The 14,756-nt window shown below is 35.9% G+C and overlaps 1 pseudogene; it reads left to right on the top strand.

Moving 5' to 3' along the window:
• The first annotated feature begins 1,770 nt into the window (after positions 1-1,770).
• Positions 1,771-9,241, top strand: LOC120163756 (annotated as a pseudogene).
• Positions 9,242-14,756: the final 5,515 nt, after the last annotated feature.

Below are 14,756 nucleotides of genomic sequence, written 5' to 3'. Positions count from 1 at the left end.
GATTCTGAAAAATTAAGTTTGTACTAAAACGTATCAAAACTGATAGTTTAGATATTAACACATAATTTACCCTTTTTGTGTTTTTCCTCAATCAAGAGAGATGGAATTATGTATAATTCACATCTCCAATTAATAGTTTTTTTTTACGAATTAATCAATTAAGTGGTTAAGGGATATTTATTATCCTAAAGATTTCGTATTCAAACTCATCGTATTAAAGATATTTGAACGTTCATTGTCAAATGAATTTAGAGTCTTACAAGCATATATTACCTTATAATCATCCTTTAATTAATAACAATATTTTTCTTTTCTTTATTAACTACACCACATATCAAACTTTATCTATTAACCCGTTTATATCATTAAACTTTTAATTTTAACCATCATATCACTTAATTTTGCATGTCGACGTGGTGTAGTTTAAAGATAAAGTAATTGTTATTATCGGTAAAATTGAAAGTTTACGATATTTTAACCCTTTTCTATAATTTTAAAAAGGAAAAAATGCATTAGAAGACGATTTGTGGACAAGGACAAGTGGCCGTTTACAAGTACCACAAATCAAAATGTAAGTTCTCCAAAGGCAAAAATCAAGTTACTTAGCACACATCTACTATAGGCCTAACACAATTGATTACTTAGTTGATAGTTGAAAGTAGGAGTGTTAAAAAAACTCACATTTTAAATATTTGAAATATCGGGTATTAGAATTTCCGATTATTAAAATTGGTTCGTGTCTCAATCTATTAAGTTTAAGTATTTGTAAATCGAGTATATGTAAATTCAGACCCTCATTTTATAGTTGGATATCTATAAGTTGGGTACATATATAATAATAAAAAACTAGAGATATTGATGTTAATTTTGAAGATATCACTTAAAAATGTTCATAATAATAATAATAATACTGTTATTTAGAGTTTGTTGAAATTGTTCGAGTGAAATTTGAATTTATTTTAATAGAAAAATACTTTTATTGTTTGATTAAATAGTTATTTTTTTTAAATTTTAATTGGTCATAACATTGTATTATAAAATAAAAAATTCATAACATTTGATTAAATAATAATTTTAACTCTTATTTTTAGAATTTTCACACCATCGCTTTATTTTAAGACAAAAAAACTTTTATTTTAAAGCATTAACAATTTTCTTCTGCAAAGATAATTTTATCTAGAATAAAAAATCAAAATCAAAATATTCTAAAAAAATAAAACAATTATTTGATTAATATTAAAATATTTTTTGAAATTTATTTTTATTTTTCTATTGCTCCCTGAATAATACTGTGCTAAAGTTATTTATATTGATTATAGCGAGTTCTTAAGTTTTACAAATAAATAAGTAGAGCATCAACCCGTATTTGAGAAGGGATTTTGTTTAAGAACTTGCTTTTGCATTCTACGATTATATCATTTACGCTCCCCTTCCTTGCCAACCTGTGAACGTCGAAGCTCGAGCCTTTATAATTTACTGGGTTCGGGGGGCTTTTCGCTATGCCAAATTGACCCATATACTTTTGGAAAAAACACACTCTTTATTGGAATGCAAGTAAATACACACTGCACTGAAGAGCTCAATTGCCTCGGTTTTGGTTAATTTGTCTCTGAATCCATTCTCCCAAGTCCAACTTGCACAAACGCAGGTAGGTTTCACGCCCTCTTCTCTAGTTCTAATCTGTTAGGGTTTACATGTTAGGGATTGAATCAATTTGGGGGGTTTTAGTTGAACTTTATTTATTTATTTTATTATGTTAGGGATTGGTTCAATCATTTGAAGATGAGTTCGTTTTCAATCACGCGCAAGAAAACGCCTTTCCAGAAACACAGAGAAGGAGGAAGCCAAGAAGAAGGTACATCGATTTCTCTTTCTTTTATTGTTCAAGCCTCTAATTGATTTGGTTTGCATCTCGTTGATTCGGTTTTATTTGTTCCTTCGAGCTAAAATATTAATTTTAACTTTTGTTTTTTTTCTTTTTTCATTCCTTCCTCGTTATCAGAGGGAGGAAGATGAAACTGCTCGATTATATGAGGAGTTCGTGGCTTCATTTCAAGGTGATAATGCACCCGGGTCGAAGGCATTTGTTCGAGGTGGAACAGTCAATCCTAATGAGAAATTCAAGCCCGATTCTGAAGGTTAGTCTGATTCAGGAACTCAATATTTGTTTTGGCATAAATTTCAATACATTTGCCTCTGTTTAAAGTGTCAGTGATTTTGAACAAGTAGAATGATTTTTGTATTATATCACGAGGATACATTAATAAAAATATGGGCCTTGTTTATTCATTTGCGGATGACAGGTGAAAAGTCGAAAGATGGTGTATCTGTTCCAAAGAAGGGAAGTAGGTAATTATTGCTTTTGATTAACTATGCTGCAATACTAATATTCCTTTGGCAAGGTGTCATAAAGTGAAAAGTTACATGGTGATGATAGTGATATTCTCACTCCGTCCTTGTATTTTAAAGGCTTCTAATGTATCATGAAAAGATTTTCGTATAGGAGTTTGTTACACTCATATAACATCTTCTGAACTAAAACTCTTATGCCATTCCATTTTGGAGTTATTACCCTTTTAGTTTATGTACAAGTCCTAATATGCGTATGAAATGAAAACTGTTTGGGAAGTTTGTCCTAATATGCCTTATTTATTTTCTTCTGTTAATGACAATTGGAAACTGCATTTTCTAGGATTTTTTAGTGATTCCAATTTGTGTGGTTTAGAGTGCATATTAACAAATTTGAAATCAGGAGTAACAACAGTATAAAGGAGAAAGATCCTTTAGAAAATGTCCTGTCTGCTACCAAATTCTTTAAAATACTTTTAACTGATTTTTGCAGGAGTCTGTTCCAGCATGCTTGCATGCAAACTACAAAAAATTGGCTAAAAATGATCCACTAATGAATTCTAGGAACAGGTCTTTGTGCTTTAGTGTACTTTCACATAAAACGTTTTAATGGTAGTTATCCTATAGAGTCTCCTTTAAAGTTCATTGATTAGGAAAAGTGATGAAGCTTTGTTATAGAATGGGTGGAACTGTTAAAGAAATCTTTATGGAAAATGGAAGTTTATCTTTCATTGTATATATGCAGGTATGTTCCATCTTTCATACCACCTCCTTTGGCAGCCAAAGGAAAGGAATCTGAGAAGAAGGTAAATTTTGTTAATGAAATTATGGCATGTGTGTATTTTTTTTTATCATTTTCAACCGAGTTTTCTGATATATGATATGCACATTTTATTTGAACTTCAACAATGATGTTTCTAGAAGGAGGAGGAGAGGCCAAAAGAGAAAGAGAAGGGAAAGTCTCGGAACATTGATCATTTTATGGAGGAGCTGAAGCATGAACAAGAACTGAGGGACAGGAGGAACCAGGATCGCGAACATTGGCACGATGGGCGTCATAGTGACAATGCACCTGTAAGTCCTTCAGTTTGATTCAAATGTTATTCCATAGTAGTGGCAAATTTTATACATATTTCAACTTTCCTCCTTTGTTTCTTGCACTTAGATGTGTGTGTGGGGGGGATGATTTATGTGTCATCTGAGTATTTTTAAGTCCTTCTCATATAGCATTACTCTATTTTGTCAGAAAGATATATGAATCTTATCCTTTGTTTGTTCCTTTCCCAGCCATCTAGTTGCTTTGATGAACTACCTGATGATTTTGATCCTAGTGGAAAGCTGCCTGGATCATTTGATGATGGTGATCCTCAAACTACAAATCTCTATGTTGGAAATCTCTCACCAAAGGTATGCTATTGTTGTTTCTTAGTTGCTTCTTTTAATCTTAGTTCCCTCTTTTTTCTCAGTTGGTGTTTATTTTTTTCTAACTACAAGTTCTTTTTAATTTAGGTGGATGAAAATTTTCTTCTTCGAACTTTTGGAAGATTTGGGCCTATTGCTAGTGTGAAGATTATGTGGCCTAGGACAGAGGAAGAGCGGAGACGACAAAGAAATTGTGGCTTTGTGGCTTTCATGAATAGAGCTGATGGACAAGCTGCAAAAGATGAAATGCAAGGTATTCCCTAGAGCATTTTTGTAGATGTCTTGTGTCATTAATCTTGTGAGAGAGTGCATTTTCATGTCCTTGATTTTCGAGTTACCTTTTTTGCTCTAAGTTAGATGCTTGATATTAGCAATGTGGTAGGACTGGGAAGGACATGGTTAGGAATGTGGATATACATCTCCAGGTTGGGATGTCTCCTATAGGGGATAAGGTGAGAGGAAACCATTATGATGGTTTAGCTACATAGGATGCACATTTAGGGTTGCATATGTAAGAAGAACGGATCAAATTGACATTGGATCTGGTAAAAAGATTCAAACGAGACCGCAACAGACATGACTGGAGGTGATAAATGATGATATGAACTGTTGGTTCTTGAAGAGGAAATGGTGGTGGATAGGGATGTCTGGAGGAGATTTTGTGTGCTGAATGTATGTTTCTCCGTCTTGATCTTGTAGCCGACATCAAATATATGTGAATTAAGGCCTGTTGGTTTGGTTATCTGTTACGTAGCTACATCTTAAAGATTGAAGTAAAATCTTTAGTTAACTTGTTGATGTGATTTTTTCTACCATTAAACTGAAATTTGATGCATTTCTAAATCGTGACATCTATTTCCCAAAGTTCTGTGAATGCTAAAATGCCCCCTTGTTTTTATATTGTTTGATGTTATTTATGATTGATTTGTACCTAACTATCTTACCTCCCCCTTACCCCATACATATGGGAATAAGGGACAGCCATTTTTATGTTGTTGTCATATATAGCTGCTTTTTCAACTGATATATGACTTCAATATATATCTTGTTTGGCAGGAGTTGTTGTTTATGAATATGAGTTGAAAATTGGGTGGGGTAAATCTGTTGCTCTTCCATCACAAGCATTACCTGCTCCCCCACCTGGACAAATGGCCATTCGCAGTAAGGAGGTTGGTTAAGTTCTTTTATGAAATAATTCTTAGCTCAATTGATTGAAATGAATACATTTTTCGCTGCCTTTGGATCCACTTATTGGAGACCCCTCCTTAGCTGATTCTTGTTCAGTCACTAGAAAGAAAAGCCTAATTCTGCAAGTTGGGACCCTCCTCCTGAGGGATTTTTCAAGTTAAATGTTGATGGAGCGGTGAACAAGGATCGGAAAGTGGGTGGCATAGGGGGCTTACTTAGGGACTCTTCCAGCAGCTCTTTAGGTTCCTTTTCGGAACCTACTGGACTGGGCCCTCCTGCCTTAGCTGAGTTGAAGGCAATCAGAGCTGGGTTAATGTTCTTCTTTTCATCAGAATAGGGGGTCAAAGGGTCGTTTGATTGTAGGAATGCTTTGGGTTGGATTAAGAATCCTCCTTCGTGTCCCACATGTTAGTCCATTAGGGAGATTTATACATTGTAATGTCTCAAGAGGTGTTATTTTGTCTTATCCAGAGAAGCACTAATTGGGAGGCGGATGAGTTAGCAAAAAAGGGATTGGCTGATGTTAGGGAAATATTTGATCTAGGCTAGGTGGTTTGCTTCATGTAATGGTGCCTTTTTCTGATCTGGTTGTATCTTTGTGGGTTGTTTTAAACCCTTTTTCTAATAAAACTTGAGGTCTCTTTTCCTCCATCTTTTTGTCGATGTACCTTTTTGGTATATTGACAATTATGAAGGGGGTTTTAAATGAGACTCCAATTCTTATCCAAAAAAAAAACAAATGCATACATTTTTTTTGTATAAAGATGCTCAATCCACAATGCTTTCTTGAAGCTATGATCTAAAAGCATAGTTTTGGTTTGAGTAGGAGTTGACAAAAGCCAGTGTCTGGCGTTTTTCTATGCTGTGATTCTGAAACCTATTTTCTGGTTGACAGGGTAGTTCTATAATCTTATCTGGTCCTTCAGGCCCACCAGTCACATCTGTTCCAAATCAGAATTCTGAACTGGTAATTTAATCTAGTTATCCACATCATTTTATTTCTCTAAGAAAATGGTAATTTGATATTCTTCCTGTCTGAGGTAACTCTTAATTTGATATATCTTGCTAGGTTCTTACTCCAAATGTTCCAGATATAATGGTTATTCCCCTGATGATGACCATCTTCTCCATGTGATTGATACAATGGCTCTTTATGTTCTTGATGGAGGATGTGCTTTTGAACAAGCTATTATGGAGAGGGGCCGTGGCAATCCTCTCTTCAGCTTTTTGTTTGAGCTTGGCTCAGAGGAACATACTTACTATGTCTGGAGACTATATTCCTTTGCTCAGGTCCATTGTGTTAGCTATCCAAATCCATCTTCTAATTTTTTCCCCGGTGTTATTTTGTAACTTAATATGCATGCGTGGGATATTTGTAAAAATGAATAATTATTGAAGAACTTCATTGTTTGTGGAAATGCAGGGTGATACTCTTCAAAGGTGGCGGACAGAGCCTTTTATCATGATAACTGGTAGTGGAAGGTAATTATGTGCCAACAATTTTCTGTTAATTATATTCCTTTCACAGGTTATGTTAGACAGTATTGGCAGTGCATATATTTTTCCTTTTATTTATTTATTTATCTATCTATTTTCTAGATGGGTACCACCTCCTCTGCCAACTACAAAAAGTCCAGAGCATGAAAAGGAGCCAAGTGCCACATATGCTGCAGGAAGAAGCAGGGTATTCCAAAGATGAATATGCTTTGTTCCCGATTTTGTGATTTCAGTGAGTTAATAATCTTATAATATTTATTATTACAGCGGCTGGAGCCAGAACGAACACTTACTGATCCTCTAAGGGATGAATTTGAGGACATGCTGCGGGCCTTGACATTGGAGAGGAGTCAGATTAAGGAAGCTATGGGCTTCACTTTGGATAATGCTGATGCTGCTGGAGAGGTATTCCTTATATCTACAACATGCCCTACTGCATTTCATGCTCTTTAAGACTTGTATTCTATTCTTCAAATTCTAATGGTTCCCGGCTGGGTCTGGCTTGTGGGTTTCCTTTTTTTAAAAATTTTCTTATTGTTGTCATAAGTGTTAAAAAGAGTATATCTGCGGAAACAAAAGAAAATTTACAGGGACAGGAACAACGTTCAAGATCTGGTCGTCATGTTGATTGATCATTTGCAAAATCCTGATATCCTTAAGTTTCATTCTGCTTAAACAATATTATGAGAACTTAAATTTGATACATTTGCATTCCCTCCTCGCTCTCCCTTGCAGATAGTTGAAGTTTTGACAGAGTCCTTGACACTTAAAGAGACACCAATTCCAACTAAGTTGCACGGCTTATGCTTGTCTCTGACATTCTTCATAACAGCAGTGCTCCTGTTAAAAATGCATCTGCATACCGTACCAAATTTGAAGCAACATTGCCTGATATAATGGAGAGCTTTAATGATTTGTACCGCAGTGTGACGGGAAGGATCACAGCTGAGGCCCTTAAGGTAGGTATAATGTTGACCTTTTATACTGCTTCCGTTATGCGTTATAGTATGTTTGTTCTGCCGAGAAATTCAAACGAACTGGCTTGTGGCTATGAGTTTATATTTATCTCTGATTCTTGGGTTTTTTTATTTTTGCAGGAAAGGGTTCTGAAAGTGTTGCAAGTATGGTCAGACTGGTTTCTTTTTTCAGATGCATATGTTAACGGACTGCGAGCTACTTTTATTCGATCAGGAAACTCTGGTGTGGCCTCATTCCATTCCATATGTGGTAATGCACCAGAAATTGAAAAGAATATTAGTTCAGAAGATGCAGTTGATGGGATTAAGGCAAATCATGATGCTGCTTTGGCAATGGGCAAAGGTGCAGCTATGAAGGAGCTGATGGATCTCCCACTTGCTGAGCTGGAAAGGCGTTGTAGACATAATGGATTGTCTCTTGTTGGTGGTAGAGAAATAATGGTTGCACGACTCATAAATTTGGAAGATGCAGAAAAGCAAAGGAATTATGAACTAGATGATGAGTTGAAGCTCCGATCTAGTTCTAGCAGGCATCTTAGTGGTCAAAGAAAGCCAAATGCTGAACCAGAGTCTTTGGGATTGTCTGAATGGATTCGTTATGGAGAGGATGATATCCATTCAGAACGCAAAGTGTCTGTACCTCTGGTTGAAACCTTTCCAGTCCCACAGCCTGAGCTAAAAGCATTCACGAAGAAAGATAAAATCAATCCTGTTTTGCCAGCCTCTAAATGGGCTAGAGAGGATGATGACAGTGATGATGAAGAAAAGAGACTTCTGGAAGTGAGAATGCTGGTGATGGCCCTAGTAAGGCTGATGAATTGGAGTTTGGAACTGATATGAACACTCCAGCACCATCTGAGTGTGCAATCAATGAAGAACAGAGGTATGATGAATTCTCATTTCTTAAGGCCCCACAAACAAAATCCAAATCTTCTTATGAACTCTGTGAAGTAGAATTTACTCATGTACCCATTAATTTTTTAATGTTTCATTTGCTCATAATACCACAGGCAAAAGTTGAGACGTCTGGAGGTTGCTTTGATAGAATATCGGGAATCCCTTGAGGAGCGGGGAATTAAAAATTCCGAGGATATTGAGAGAAGGGTTGCTGTTCATCGAAAACGGCTAGAATCTGAATAGTTTAACAGATTCTGGTGAAGATACTTCAGGAAGAAGTAAGTTGTTTAGCCATTGACAAGTTGGTACTTCGAAAGAATGATAGTTAATGTACTTTTCAAAGTTGAAGGCATACTCAATCTAGTTTATGCATTATTGGAATTGCAGGGAGGAGAGATAGGCAAGATGATGCACGTGACTCTGCAAGAAAGCGACATCGCAGTGAAAGCCAGAGCATGAGCCCTCCGCGAAAATTATCGATCAGAGACAGGGATAGAGAAAACGGTTCAGAAAAGGAGCAAGAAAGGCAAAGGGATAGGAATAGAGGTAGAGGTCATGACCTGGAAAGTGAAAAGGGAAGGGACAGGGACAGGGAGCGAGACCATCATGAAAAGAGTGGAGGTAAGGAAGGGATGAGCATGACAGGGGTAGAAGCAGAGATAGGGATAGGAGAAGCATTAGTTGCTTAGTGGCCGATCCTTTTGTGATTTGTGATCTGATGATCAGATATGGGTAGGAGGATGGGTTCGAGACCAGTAGATGACTTGCTTTGTGTAGGAGGCTGCACTGCAGTCCCTTTCCCAAAACTTCGTTTCAAACAATAGTAAGATGCACAAGTTCCATATGTGTGACGACAAATCCCATGACAGGAAATCTGGTTCTGGTTGAACCATTTTGTAGTAATTTTTGTTTGCATTTTAAAATGTCATGGGGCACACAGTGTATTTGATTATTTGATTTTGCATTTCGCTAAAGCGAGTTAAAATACACGCTACAAACATTTAACGTCTGTAGTCCCTCACCCGGTAAAGTTGTCTTTCTTGGAATTGTCCTGGTCATGTCATTACTTGGATCAGTTTAAATGTATTATTATATTTTATGGACAATCATCTCGATTTACTATGCATGTAAATAGTATAATGAAGGGGTTTCCCCTCTTCTAGAGTTGCTATGCATGTGTGAGGTTGGAGTTTTCCTATCCAAAGAAAAACATGAATGAATATAACATGGTGAGATGAGCGCTTAGTTAACGAATACAGGTGGAAGGAAGCGTATGCAACTGGACTTTTGTGATTGTTCTCCAAGTGGTTCTACACAAAATCACAAATTTTTAATGTAAAATATTTGTGTATGTTTTTTTTTTTGCTAATAATTTATAACTGTCGCTGCCTACTTGTAATATAACAAGCCTAGGGTTCCATACATTACCTATGACTAGGGCTTAGGCTTTATGGCTATTTGTGTCCTTTACTTCTTTTATTCTTTTCTGTGTCCGCTAACAGAAGTTATGTTAAAGAAAAGAAGCTGAAAACAGTCAAGAGTTGAACATGTCAAACTCAAACATTATTTATTCTTGATTTATTAGCTTTTTATACGTACTTTTGTTGCCTATGACACAACAACAATTTAATCAATCACGAAACCACATATTGCTTTACGTTTACTTGTTTTTTTTTAGTTTTCATTTTCGAATCCTTGCCTCTAAGAAAGATATGCATGATTCAGTTGTTTTTAGACCCTCTTAGGCCTAAAATTAAGAAGGTTAAACAGCAAGTCCACAAAGTGGAAACAGCTTCTTCCAGATGAACCTTTCACTAGCCAATATCGTTACTGTCTGCGAACCTCGGTCCCATGAGCCTTCATATATGCGAGGCATACTCCGTGAGTAATCACCAATGACCACGTGTCGAGCATTAGTAATTCTTCCAACATACCCAGCATACAACAACGATTAAGTGTCGATACACGTGGTCTTACTCAATGACTAGTCAATCTATACGATATTTATACATGTGTGCTATAAATAGCCATGCAGCCAAGACACGTGCAATTTGTTTAATATAATCTTCTAAACATTTATTTAATGGGATATTGAAGACAATATTTATACATGTGTGCTATTGTGACCACCCGACCAACTCGTGCATATCTTATACATGTATTATGTGAATTATTTATTTTGAATAAAATTCGCATAACATTTTACCTATTATTTTCATCTCTTTTAATTTTAGTCTTGAATGACGTTAATACGAGAATGACATTTCATAAAACCTGTCACGTAAGTAAAGATAACGCCTACAAAATACACCTTCATATGCCATGTAGGCAGAAGTGTGTCATACAAATATAATGTCATTTTGGTCCATGAGTGAAAAAAATTTGAAGCAAGTATTATTTTAATAAATTGACCCTACATGTACTTCTAGTTTCACTATTTTTAATATAATTGCTTCTTTATACCAAAATACTTTTTTAAAGAGTATCATTATCATCAATAATATCATTTAGATTTTATTTAAGTAAAAAAATTAGAATCAATATTATTATAATAAAGTGACCCTATTTCTAGCTTCATCCTTTTTTAAATTTCTTCAGTATATCAAATTGTTTCGTCAATTTTACTTTTCTTTTTACTAAAATTGTTAGTTAAGTAATATTTTTATTAAACATATTTGTTTTTAGCAAAAAAAAGTCAAATTTTGAAGGTAAAAAGAATATTATTAATAAACACAGCGGATAATAAAAATCTAATTTTGTTTTGTCTGTTTTTTAATACGGAGGTTGTTTTCAGTATCAGGAAAGCAACGGTGAAACAGAAAGAATCAGCAGCAGCCTCTGGTTTTTGGTATTATTTTTGTCGTCTCTTCTTGTGAAGTCTCGTGTTTTTCTCCCCTTTTAACCGGCTCTGCTTTGCCTTTTCTCTTTCAGTCTTCTTGATTGATTGAGGTAACCATTTATGTTCATTTCTCTCTTTTTTTAGCTATTTAATAATTCTTAATAATGATCTCGCCTTAACCAGCTAATAAATTCATTTATTGCATTGGTTATGTTCGCTTTCGAAAAAGTATTTTTTTAATGATTTAATTATGCTTATTTATGATTTGGTTAATATGTTATTATGAGATTGAGATCTTAGGATCTATGCGTTTTTAATTGGATCTGGAAATTTTGATTTCTTTGCAGGTTAAGATTGATAACTCACTCAATTTTTGAGATGATCCCGGAAACGTGAAGACTGTTTGGTTTCATTAGCTTGCAGAATTAGGCTTTCGTCTTTTCCGAGTATCATCAGCTGAAATTTTATTTTTCGATTACGGTTGTTTTTGTTGTTTCCTATATTGATACAAGGATAAGTGGAGAGGTGGAAAATTTTGAAAGCTCTAGCAATAATATGGGCTATTTGAATTCCGTGTTGCAATCTTCGAGTCAGGTTCATGCTGAAGACGGACGGATTAGCGGCGGCGGCCTTAGGTTGGTTCCTTTTCTCTTTTCATCGTTCTTTTCTTAGATCTAGAATGTATTTTGATTCATACTTTGTTTTTTGCATTGCAAGTTAGTCTTTTGCTCACATTACCAGATGGTTCAACATCATGTGCTTTGGTTTGCGTGTCTTGTCCAATTTGTATGCATTTTATTCTGAATTTTTCTGCTATATATTTCTGTTCGTGGTCTTCAACTGCCTGGTGTTTCAAGAGAGAAGAGAATGGTGCTTTGCTCTCTTTTCTGGTGTTTTCTATTTTGTTATATGATTTAAGGTGTTAAGTTTCCTATTTTGGGGTTGTGAACTTTAATGGCTTTTAATGCCTTTTTCTAAATAAATTTACTTATCTTGCTGAGCAAAAAGAAAAAGCTTCCTGATGAAATTGGAACATCTCCTTTGAGATCTGGAAATGGTGATATATCTGTTGAATTCCCTTTCAGGCTGTGATCTTTGCTTATTAGTACAATATGCTTTAGGTTAAACCTTAGGAGCATATAAATCGTGTGGTTGGCAATCAATATCACCTAGCAAAAGTGAACAAATATTGAATAGAGGGAAGACAGAAATGAATTATGCCATTAGTGCATGCTTGACCTTCATAAATTTGGAGCATTTTGTCATAGATTAGTTTCCTAATTTAGGAAGATCTTTGTAAATATTCTACTAATTTAGGATTCCTAACTTTAAGGATTAGAATTAGTCCTAGAATCAATACTTAACTAGTTTAACAATTTCCTAAGATAAGGTAACATTGTGTATATTTAAATTCTGTAACTTTCTACAAGCTAGCATACGAGAATCATGAAATAAACCAGTTTTAACATAGTATCAGAGCTATTTCAACTTTTCTTTTCAAGTCCAATTACCCATTTTTAAACCATCCTTCTTAGTCTTTTCATTCCCTTAAAAATTCTACCTTAAAAAATTATGGTGGATGAGGCTGATTCCAGTAGAGTTGAAACCATTCAAGGAGGCACAATTGGTGAAGGAAGTCATTCCAATACTGTTGGTGACTTACAAAATATTCAAGCCGCCTACATATTAAATGGTAAGAATTACCTTAAGTGGTCCCAGTTGGTTCGATAGACCTTAGATTCGAAGCATGGGATGAGCATGACTCACTAGTCATGTCTTGGCTGTGGAATTCAATGGTGGCCCAGATTAGTGACACCTATATGTTTCTCGGGACAACCCAGGAGATATGGGAGACTGTGAAACAGACTTATTTGAAATTCAAAGATGCTGCTCAGATATATGAAATCAAGAGCAAGATTTCCTCCACTAAAAGGGGAAGCAGATCCACAAAAACAACAACAACAAAACCCTATTCCCATATATAATAGGGTAAGGGGGAGGTAGGGTAGTAGGCTGCCCCCAATGCCAGGTTGAGAGCAGCTTCCGTGGAAGACTTCCAACAGTCATAAAATTAAAAATGGAGATAAAATGCAATGAATGTATAAAAATATGTATATTTATATATATATAAATACATAGTTGAACAGTCTTCATATGCAGTCTTCATATGCGCGTCTGTAATGGGAAGTAATCCCTGCAAATAAATCCCTGCGGGAAAAAAAAACTCTACATATAGATAGAAACGTAAGACCCGACTAAATTTAAAACGATAAAACATGAAGAGAAAGATACACAAAAGTCAACGATAGCAAGCTACGAGAATGAATGAAGTCAAATGGGTTAAAACCTAAACTACAACCACACTATTCCGCTACCCTAGTTCTAAGCCTTCATAAATTCCAATGACAGAAACATATAGAAAGTAGAAGTCAAGAGAATTACTACAAAAACATTAAAAGAAGACAGAGATGATACACCCTATGGATGTGACCCGCACTACTCGGCTACCCTGATCTTAAGTCTCCATACTTTCCTATCAGAAGTCATGTCTTCGGTAAGGGCTAAATCCTTCAAGTCAGATCTCAAGCAATCTTGCCACTTACGCCTTGGTTGTTCTCTCTTTCTGGCACCGTCGACTGTGATAGACTCTACCCTCCTGACTGCATCCGACGGTTGTCGCCGAAGGACATGCCCAAACAACCGTAGTCTTCTCTCTCTCAATTTTTCGGATACAAGCACCACCCCCAAGGACATCCTAATAGCAGAGTTTGGTGTCATATCCCACAGAGTCCTACTACATGCCCATCGAAGCATTCTCATCTCTGCGGCCTCCATCCTCCTTACGTGATCCTTCTTGATTGCCCAACATTCTGATCCATACAGCAGCGTTGGTCTTATTGTCATTTCATAAAATTTTTCCTTAAGTTTTATAGGCATATTTTTGTCGCACAAAACTCCAGTAGCAGCCCTCCACTTTAGCCATCCCACCTTTAAACGGTGTGTAACGTCATCATCTACACACCCATCTTTATGTATCATAGACCCTAGGTACTTGAAACAATCATTTGAGGGGAGAATGTTTCATTCTATGCAAACTTCTACATCTTCATTGTTTTGGTTCCCACTGAAGTTTGAACATAAATACTCTGTCTTTTCAATATTGATCCTTAGACCTTTTTCTTCCAAAGCAGTCATCCAGGTAGCTTGTCTACTATTCAGCTCAGTTTTTATTTCAGCAACTAAGACAATGTCGTCAGCGAAAAACATATACCATGGGACACCGTCTGGTGTCGCACAAAAGATGTCGTCCATAATCAAGGCGAAGATGTAAGGGCTAAGAGTCGACCCCTGGTGGAGTCCGATTTCCACCGAGAATGTCTCGGTGTCGCCAACTGTAGTCTTGACGTATGTAGTAGATCTACAGTACATATCATGAATCGCCCGAATACAAGATCTTCTAGATCGTATCGCGGGGTACGCTATCATACGCCTTCTCAAGGTCAATGAACGCCATGTAAAGATCTCTATTTTTTCCCCTATATTTCTCCATAAGTCCTCGAAGTAGATGAATCGCCTCCGTAGTATAC

This window comes from Hibiscus syriacus, unplaced genomic scaffold (genome assembly GCF_006381635.1).
Source record: "Hibiscus syriacus cultivar Baekdansim isolate YM2019G1 unplaced genomic scaffold, ASM638163v2 tig00111495_pilon, whole genome shotgun sequence".
NCBI lineage: Eukaryota > Viridiplantae > Streptophyta > Magnoliopsida > Malvales > Malvaceae > Hibiscus > Hibiscus syriacus.
This window is presented reverse-complemented; position numbering and strand designations above follow the sequence as displayed.